Genomic DNA, 10,920 nt, shown 5'->3' on the forward strand with positions numbered 1-10,920 from the left:
GGCAATGCACAAACTCCATCCCGTAGAGCCGGTTTGCGGTGTCATTCGTCTCAGTGTTCTGAATGAAAGTGGAGAAAGGTTCCCTGCAGATAGTGAACTTCCATTTGCCTGGCGAGAGGTAAGACAACCAGCACTGACACAGCATGAAATGAGGCTGACGTGGAAACAAAAAGGAATGGAGGGACATTGATGCAGACATTGTTGCCCTTAGCCAAATTAATGTTGATGAGAATCATAAAAGCGGTCGCGGTGGGTGAAGCTGTGACGAGAGGACACAGGATTAGAATTCTTCATAATGCAGAAGCTTTAAGTTTATTTCTAGGGGCCAGGTTCTATTCGCACCACGTTGAAAAGTTTCAGAAAACTGGAATTGTTCCTCAGTTGGATGATAATAGCCGAGCTAATTAGAGGCAGGCTTCAATTAAGCATTAAGCAACGAGATAATCTCAACCTCTAATTTGCGTGGGGATATTCATTTATGTGAAAAATGGCATTCATTTTTCCACATATATAAATATTCATCTCAGGCTCGCTGGAACGGTGCTTTTCAGCTTGATGTTTTTTTTTTCCTCCTGTCATTAGAGCTGGCGCGTGATGGGGCTGCAGTGCATTCTGCTGGCTGAGCACGAGCACAACAAGGCTCAAACCCTCCCCGTGTGCAGACGGTACGGCCGCTTGACCAACTTCCGTTTCATCCCTTGCAGCCGATGCTCTCTGCAAACTCAGCCCCCGATTTAAGCGAAGCTGGAAAGCAGAGTCTGATGAAACGCTGAAGATTTAAACCTTTACCAGACCCAGAGACTAAACTGGGTGTGTAGAGTTTAAATTGCCAAACGTGTCGGTTGTAACACAACGCACGCTGCACCGTGGATGAGGCCACAGCCTGTACCCAGATAAAACACACTGATGACTAATAACTGTGCTGCTGTTGTTCTTGAGGCAGAAAGCCAAAGCAACGTCTCTGACATCCGAATGAATTATTCCGTATTACACCTCCACAAACAAATCCTTAAGCATGTTGTGTTTGCACAGAGTTTGGGACAAAGGAGGCAAACGCACAAAGCAAAGGAACATCAAAAAAAAAATCGTACTGTGTGTCAGATGTGTGTTCAAAAGAATTTTAATAAAATGCTCACACTGCAAACACAACTTCCAAAATTAGATCTGGGATTTTGGGAGTGCAAACTAGTACACCTATTACTGGTACCGTGGTGTCTGCTCGCACTAATTGCCGTTACTTTACCGTGGAGTGGAGTTTTGAAAAGAAAAGAAAAATAGGATCCATACACCACCATAAAGCTTGACTTTTTTTTTGCAATAATTAAAATAAACAAAACCCTCATATTATTCAGGTTTTCAGTCTTTGGCATTGACTTTTACATGATTCCACATTTCAGCACTATTTTTTCTATTACTTCGACTTTCCATCTCAAATGTATTTCAATAGTTGCTCAGTTTTCGTGGTGTAAGCAGAAAACCAGAGCCTAAGCACTCTGGTGCATCCAAACACTTTTGCACTCATGGCTCCTAAAAGACCTATGGGGTACAACTCTGTGCTATTCCCTCTGCACACGCATGCATGGACACGACTAATGGTATGAAGTTATGAACACTACCGAGGATCGTGCAACGCAATTATCCCGGTGTTATCGCGCACCAGGCTTTGATCATTCATCCCCTGAGCGGCCGCGCGGCTTTTTGTTTATTCATGCTCCTCGGAAAAAGGTGAAGACATATTTACATTCGCGCCGTGAACGCCTGCGATCTAATGACGGCGTAATCAAGTCCAAAGGTGCTTTGAACAATATGAAGTGCATCAGTCTATGATTATTAACTTAGTGATCTTGAATGGGTCTAAAGGGGCTCGCTTCGAGACAAATGGGCTATCTCGGGCTCGTTGCTGACAGCAGTGAACGCTTAAATCCACATTAGCCTCAGACAGCAGCGCTCTGTCGAGTGCAACTGCTGAGCTGTGAGCGGTTCAGTCGGCCTGCCTTCGAATGCAGGGCTTATTTGCTCAGATCCACACTCGCGTGACCATAATAATATAATAATCGCATTAAGGTAATTAATTTGCGGAAATTTGCTTCATACTTTGCCCAGAATATTGCAATTCGGAGTAATAATTTGTCTAACAGCTCTGCCCTCTACCGAGAACCACTAACACAGAGTGCTCGCTGTGTAAAGTTGGCTCAGTAAGACCATAAATATGCTCATTATTAACCATTAAAACCGCTGTGCATCCAATGGACCCTGCAAAGCATAAATGTCTCCGAGTTAATCTGGCTAAGAGCATGCAAGAGGTTAGTAAACAGCATTTTATGAAATTATTTTGCAAATATTAGCGAAGCACAATAAACCATACATTCGTCTTCCAAACTCCGGGCTGCGGCAGGAGGGCGCGTCGGCTTTAATTGAGTGAATCTGCCCGTTAACGTGATTACTGGTAGATCCAGACATGATGCACTAGTCCAATCTAGGGCTCCCATTCCTGAAGACGTACTGATGTCCACAGATTTGATTTTATGAACTGCATACATCAACCGAGTCTGTGAGGAGAGGTGCAGCGTTTTGTTTTCTGCGGGAGAATAAAACAGGACAAAGAGCTGAGAAAACTAGAAAAGATGAAGTTGTTAATTAACAAGAGGGGCATCCTCAGGGCACCTACCTCGTGAAACCAGAATTAAATTCGCTAGATCCAGATTTCTATTTGGATTTGCACCAAAAACCGATGCTAAATATCAGACCCATAAACATTCCGGATTTTCTTTCATCAAGAACCATGAATTATTCTCTGTGAAATAAATGAAAATGGTGCAAAATTTCCTATCGCGCAAAAAAGGTGTTAAAGATGTGAAAAAAAGATTATTGGATCCGTCCAGTGATTTCTGGCATAATGCAAACAAACAAAAACATAAATACAATACATTTAAATGTAAACCAAATCAACATGGCCTTACACCAAGTTTTGTATCATGGTACATTTCTCCTCCAGCATCAATACTACAGACCTGCAACAGCCTGCTCTTTGCTCTTTGCGGTTGTGTTGCCTGATGAAGTTGCAGTCGTTGCATTTCTTCAGGGGGAATAATCGCCTGCTGGGGTAAGACTGGCTCTCTCGGTCCTCCCGCCCGAGCAGAGGAGGTAGTTGGTCAGAGACTGAGGCAAAGAGTAAAGTCCATGTGGATGAAACCAGGAGTGAACTCTTCACACTCGTCTCTTGGAGGCATGAGCACCTCGGGGGCCCAGCCTCCTGGGAGACCTGTGCAGCGTCCTTGTAGTTCTCATGGATGCAGCTGGAGGGGCAGGGGAGGTTTTTGTAGCCGGGGGTTATTCACATTCAGAGACCTGCCGAGAGGAGCAGACCCTCACAGGTGGGACCAGGGAACGCAGGCTCACTTTTTACGACTCTCCTCCGCGGCTTCGCTCAAAATGATCCTGGAGACGTTTTTATCGTTTTTCTCTCTCTTTTCCTGTCCTTGCAGCGATAGCACAGGGCAGGATAATATCCGATTCGTGATCCCACTGAACTAATCATTCAGAGCAGATTGCACTGGATGATGATTTAGAATTCCTACGCAGTCACGTCTGATGTGGCCTGTGAGCCTGTCAGCAAATTAGTTCCATCTTTTTCTTTGCTGGGATTTAATGTTCAATCTTCAGATAGAGTTGTTTGCATCTTTTTTTTTTTTGGTCATATCTCGGTGAGGATAATGTAATTCTGGCTTTACATTAGACGGAGGTAGAGAAAATTGTTTTTTTTTTAATTATAAACAAAAAAGGGGGGGAATCTAGATATAGGGATTAAATCTGATTATAGAATCAGCAGCAGAATAAAGCAACAAATGCAGCAGCTCCACGTCACAAACACACAGTGAAGCAGAGAGATGGCATGGACCCCCACACACACACACACACACACAAACACCCACAAACATTTGAATGAAGACAAATAACTGGCTGGCAGTTAATTGTTGTACTTACTTGTGTAAATGTCCCATTGTGTGTCTCCTCCACAGTCCCTCTGTGTCTCTGTTCCAGGTTTAACTTCCCTGCTCCTTCACATCATGAGGATTATGACCAGTGCTCAGAAAGCCACTGACGAGGAGCGTGATGGGTAGACCCAGAATGCACCTGTCCAGCACGCACCTTTCTGGGTGTGTTTGATTCAAGTCACCTGATGTGATTTAATCTGCAGATGCAATGTTTCTCATATCATATATGAGATTGTGTTTCCCCCCCCCACCGAACCTCCAACACCGTCAGCAACCACGTGTAGCCCACATCGCTTCTTCAGTGTATACGTGTAACCTACCTGTGGCTTAACGTCGAGTTCTGCCCTCTTGTGGCGGCCGCGATAATAACAGCTTCATCACTCCTGCAGCAGCAGCTTTGACATCTTTCCTTTTATTTAGCTTATTTAGACTTTTCAATATGAGTTTAAATGTGACTTATGTGGCGAAGTCTTGAATAAAATTTTGTTTTTTAAAAACGCTTATTGCATAAATGAACACATGCAAAAAACTATACTTACAAATGTGCAAGTACACAATAAAGCGCAATGCAACATAGTGTTTTATTGTGTTATTGTTTCTCTGGAGGTTTGTCAGTGCATGTCTGTATCTTGTTTTTCCCTTCTCTGAATTGTATTGTATTGTATTGTATTGTATTGTATTGTATTGTATTGTATTGTATTGTATTGTGTTGTGTTGTATTGAATTGTCTTGTATTGTATTGTTAAAGACTCAAATCTCACCAGGATGCATCACGTCACCCGCCCGTTAAAGAAAACGTTCACACATCTTAATTGTTCAAAGTTAATGTTTACAGGGGTTTGAGTTGTTTGAATGGATTGTGTAGCTGATTGTTATGTCAGTTTTTTGTTCACACTCCAGGAATCAATACTACGTTTGCACTGCCTGTGATTATGGAGTTTTCTTATTGTAAATGTTGTGACTGATTGTCTGTTTTTAATGTTAAACCTGTCAAAAAACGTACCTGTGATTCAGGCTTCTGATGCATGTATCAGTGTCTGCAAACAAGGAACACGTCAATAACAGAAATTGTATAAAATATAAATTGATTAGTATGTGACAGATGTGATAAAAATCCATAATTTGAAGGGCACTAAGACTGCAGAGGAGCCTGGTGTTTTCATTTTGTCCTTCAGGACCTGAAGAGTAAAAAGTCAAGGTCAAAACTATGATGAAGTGGAGTACCTTGTGAGAGTTTCAGTACACAGGAACTAGGTATCGAGTCCAATATGATGAAAACTACCACAGCCAAATAGATTCAGTTGTGGGCCTGGGAGGTTAGAGAGTGTATTTCAATGCAAGTATTTCTCTGTTAGCATAAAACATGGTTTGATCATTCGCCTCGGAGCGGCCCTCTGGCTTTGGTGCCGTACATGTAAACCAGCATCGTGTTCAAAATGCACAAGTCAGCATTTTTTAGAGTTTTATTTAAACTTGCAGGATTTGCTGAGCTCGCGGATCTGCTTCAATTTCCGACCCAATAACAGGAGGTAAATTGTTGTTCCACACTGAACCAGATAAGAATAATTCGCAACACTGAAAATTATCTTACACCTAATACCGTCTCAACTCAGACACGGCCTGCTCTAATCTGCTGCCCCACACAGGATTTTCACAAATTAAACTTTCTCTGGGGTAAACACATGTGAGGTAAAAATTGCCCCAAAAGGTAATCCATAAAGAACTATATCCACAGTCAGAGATTGTGAGAATTAAAAAACAAAAGGTGCCACAGAGGGGAATTGCACGCCGGAGATTAAACTGAACATCTGAGATAATGAAAACCACTGCTCGTCTGATGTCTCCAACAAGAGGATAATGGAGCATCTTTTTGAGTGATGGTGTAATACTCACGTTTCTCCACTGGAATGTGATGTTTCACTGGGACAAAACCTTAATGGAGACACTCCACGTTGTTACAGCATCAATTTGAATACAACTTTCAGTTGTGAGGCCAGCTTTTGTCTAATCAGACTATTAAAAGCTTATGTTAAACATTATTTTCCCATTGTAAGAAAAAATAAAATAAAAGTTTTTTGTAACATACAGGAAGAATCAACCGAAAATCCTTCAAACATCGTATAAAATATCTTATGATACAGTTCTGCAAAATCAAACTGAGGATTTCATGTTTTCTGAGGTGTAAAGGATGTTAGAGATAGAGATTCATATTTATATCTTCATTCAGTGCCAGTCAGTAAACTGGGTGTGTTCGGCTGCTTCACACGTTTTCACACCAGTCATCACAAATAAAAGAGGAATATGTTAATGTTAATGAAGTTACATAACAAAGACATCCCTCCCCCCTTTTACCCCCGTTATCATTTCCTCTTTGTGCCTCTGCACCAGTGACGTCTGTGAGCCTTTATGTTTTCAGTTTATCTGTCCGTACATCTGTTCCATTCGCGTGCATGTACACAACTCCTCGACGGGATTTACTCAAATTTGGTAGAAAAGTTCACCAGGACTTCAAGTTGAACTGGTTAGAATTTGGTGCATGAAGGTGAAAGGTTAATCTCATGTGACTTGATGCTCTTGTGCTATATCAGGAATCACCCCTGAGGAATTTCATCACAAAAATATTCATCTGGACTCAAGGATGACTTGATCAGAATGTGGAGGTCATAGGTCAAAAATACTGTGACCTCATAAAACAATGTTTTTGGATTTATATTAGTAATTCTTACACCACCTATGGAAAAGATACACAGAAGTATTATGTGATAACATGATGGAGTGAGACATTTTTACACAGAAAAGGTCAAAGATGAACTTTACTGTGACATCACGATTTTATGTAAAAACATATTTTCTGTCCATTACTCAACATCATGATATAGTTCATTTCTAACACAGCATTCATTTTAATTTATTGAGCTGAGGAGCTTGAAGAAAGTGTTGTAAAAATGACAAATTTTAATTCAAGCTGTATCATTCAGCTCAACACTGAGTCCTCATTGGGTTTGTCCCTGTGTGAAGGTGTGGGCGCTCTTCCTCTTTATGCGTCAGAGCTATTTTTTCACACTTATATAAAGGAAATGTCATTTTGCACATATTGTTGCAGAGCTGACTCAGTGTGGTAGGGCACGGAGCTCTGCTGTTCAGGGTTACTGGTGTCATTTTGACAACGCTCAATATCCAGTCAAATGAAAACATTGTCCAGGCTATACGATAAATTAAAATGTAAAGCTGACTGAAAACACTTTGATATTGCAAATGATGAAATGATTAAATCTTCTCTGTGAAAAGCCATCGACGCACTGCATGTCAGTGGAGCAAGTGTGTAACTTAAAGGAAACTGCGAAACTGACGAGACACATCATCAGTCCTTTGGGTTTTAATGTACAATCTCACAGGAAGATTTTAGTATGAGCTCCTTTTTACCTCTGTTGAATAAGGTGTGAAGGAAATACATCTCGAGGTTTGAAATAGTGAAAGTCTCAGACCGGCGTTGCCTTCGAGTCTTTTTAATAGTAAACTCTGCAGAGGTTACACAACAAGGACGGCTGTTCAAAGTGGATCTAGCCGCGAGTTCACAAAAGCCAGAACTTACACAAAGAGGCGTTTCATAAAACAAAATATGAAAAAAAGACATGAGATCATCATCCGTGTCTATCTGCTGTGTCCGTCCGCTGTGGCATTTGGAAGAAAACCTCTCCGAATAAGGGCATACACCCTGTTTATCAAGGTCATAGCAGTGAGACCCGGCCAAATAAGGGTTCCATCCTGTCAGGTAGACAGTATCACAGCAGAGAGACACCTGGTCAGTGGAATTTTCCTCCACAAATGTAACACACACAAATATGGCTGGTTATAATAAAAGTCTTGTCTCATCTTTCAAAAAGAGTATAGCCTTGATGCCGCTTTATAAAAAAGACTAAATCTGAAAATCTGCAAACACATGAATACTAAATTAATTTCAGGTAGTAAATGTTATTCTAGCTAAACTAATTCCCAAAACCATGTGATTATAAAAAGAGAAAGCTCCCATGATGTCTCCCTGCAGGTCTACAGGCCCTGCTAACAACATTATGTCAAGTTTAATCCCTTAATCTATACTATACCAATAACAACTCAGTGTATTAACATGATTCAGTTTTAGATGTTTTATTATAAATCTAATAACATGGGTTAAATGTATCATCTGCTTCTCTGCTCTTCAGAGCTGTGGCACAATTATAGGAAACACTTTAGTGCAAGAAACCTTCTTTCTGCCCTTTTGAAAGGGAGGCACAAAAGGAAAATGGAAATTCAACTATAAAAAAAAAAATGTATGGTTAGCTTCCAACAGAGGGAAATCCACTCAAGGGCAAATTGGAAAGAAGAAAGATAGTTTTATATCTTACAAGTAATTAGCTGTGGTGTGTTTGTGTAAAATTTAAATATAAAAGTAGGAAACAGTGTGAAGATTTGAAAAACGTTATCATTATGATACAAAATGTACAATTCCACGTGTGAGCAGTTTTACATTTTGTCTTTATGTTACTACATGCATCTGTATCAAACCACGATCTACATCGTGGGCTCGACAGCTCCGTCACTAACCATCTGTTGAGGTAAAACTAAAACAGGGGCCTTCTGCTTAACCACAAGCCACAACCAGCACAGTGAGTGTTTTACATTCGCTGAATTAGAGCAACACTTTCCTGTGCAGGCCACTCAGCCACTTACAAAATATATACACAAGCTTTTGAAAAATCTTTCGAGATTTAGAGAGCAGGGCTAAAGTAAAAGGAGAAAAAAAATCATTGGAGAACAGCAAGTATGATTTTTACATGAGGAAGGATCATTCCAGAAAAACCATAGTGTGATGTAGCTTCACAAATATTGATTGATTCACTGGCAACATGTTGAAATGAGTCTCTGTTGTTTCTGTGGGACAGACACGGCGGTCGGACCAGACTCGTCTGTCTCCACACAGGAAGTTGTTGGGCCAAGCTGCAGACCCCCCCCCCCCATTGTTCGAGATCTCAGAGAGAAGCCAAAAGTAAACAAGCAGAACCAGCACAAAATCTCCAAATCTCTATACGTGCATACTGTTTTGGTTCGGCCCAGGAAGGAGTGGTGCCGGGACAGGATGAGCCCTGGATGTTTGCCACGCTCGTATTGACTAGAGAGTCACCTTTTTTGAAAAAGAAGCCAGGATTAATCTGTGTGAAGACACCGAAGCTCAGTCAGACAACTCAGGCAGACCTTATTCTTTATTTGTGTACAGAGTGTACGTACAGCTCTCACCTCATCTCAGTGATTCACCGAGCTCTGTGACCACAGTATCCTGCCCCTTATATATTACACATTCAGTCTGAAGGGCTCTAAATGTGTCGGGGTTGGTGGCAACAGATGCTGTTCGGTTTTAAAAGGATTCTTTATACACGTGTTGCACTTAGTAGAATTATTTATCCTATATATTTCCTTTTCAGTCACCTTTTATAATACCCTCAATAACCTGCAACATGCCACTTTTAAACTTGGCTGTATTTTAACAGAGTACAAATACCGTAAAACGTCTTTTCCAGCTACTTTAATTCGCACGGCATTATGGATATAGTGTGTGATGCAATACATAATTTACAGTAACTTCCTACATTTTTGTAATTGAAGACAGATAAAACATTTGAGGCAGTGAAACTACACGATAGCTTTCTCTCTATGTTTCACTCCAAAGAAGAAGTTTTATTTATGATGGAACAAGTTCTACCTCCATGTTTTATTATACGAGTATAGGCAACAAGTGAGAAGGGAAACACAGAGACTGGGATTTTACTCCATCTGCCTGTTGGACCTTCTCCATCCTCACAGCCCTCCCCGTGCCCCGTGCTCTTCCCCTCGTTCGAATTCAGTGCTGTGGGGGCCTGAGCCTTCAGCTGCTCTGCACCACCACTCTGGACCTCACATCTGCCAGCTGGACCCTGATGGACTGTTCACAACACATCTGTCTAAAGCAATCCTCCACTCTGATTTAACCTTTAACTACTCATGTGTCACGTATGTTGTATTGATTAGTGTGTCTCTGCATCTGTTATGTGTGCGTAGTTATTTAAATATATTATGTGTTTGTTTATGATATGTTGTGTCCATGTGTCCTTGGGTGTTCAGAAAGAAAATGTCTGATCAATATTTTTATTATTGATGAATTGTGTGAAAACAGAACATTAACATTTTACTTTGGACTCATGCTGTCACCAATATAAAGAGGCCAATGATCACATTATACAGGAAAAGTTTGTGCAACAGTAAAAAGGTCCCTATCTGAGGTGCAACACTTAAAGTTCCCCTTTTTGTCTTTTTTATGTGGTAAATTTACACATTTACATTGGTTTCTGAGTCATTTCCCACATGTTATTCATAACCACCTTTTCAAACCGCTCTGGTTCCTGTTTACACACTCTGTTTCCAGTCTATATGTCATCTTGCTTTTACTCCATCAGGCAAAAATGGGTCCTCCAGTAACTGCACAACCCAACAACTACTGGCTGCTTCGCCTTCACAGCATGGAGGCCTGAACAGCTGGCTAAGCTTTGGGGTCCCTTTTAGCTTGGGTCACATGTTAAATGTTTGAGTGGATTGTAGGGTTACTTCCCCTCTTTTGCCCTGAATGGTTCCAGTTGCATCATGTTTTATTATCCATTTTTGGTAATTGTTATTATTTGAGTTACAGTTTATTTCATTTAATTATATAAATTGATTATCTAACCTAGTTTAGCGGTGTCAATGGCCGGCCCCATGGCCACGGCTGATTTAGATTCATTTTGATATTCTTTTCTGAGTATTTTGGGCTTTGTTCCCACGACCCTTTCAGTCACTGAGAGCCAAAGGTAGTGGTGCTGGTGTCCTGGGTGGCTGTCTCTGCCTTTTGTGTGCTTGCTCCCCCAGGTTTGATTTTCTT

Source organism: Platichthys flesus, chromosome 16 (genome assembly GCF_949316205.1).
Source record: "Platichthys flesus chromosome 16, fPlaFle2.1, whole genome shotgun sequence".
Lineage (NCBI taxonomy): Eukaryota > Metazoa > Chordata > Actinopteri > Pleuronectiformes > Pleuronectidae > Platichthys > Platichthys flesus.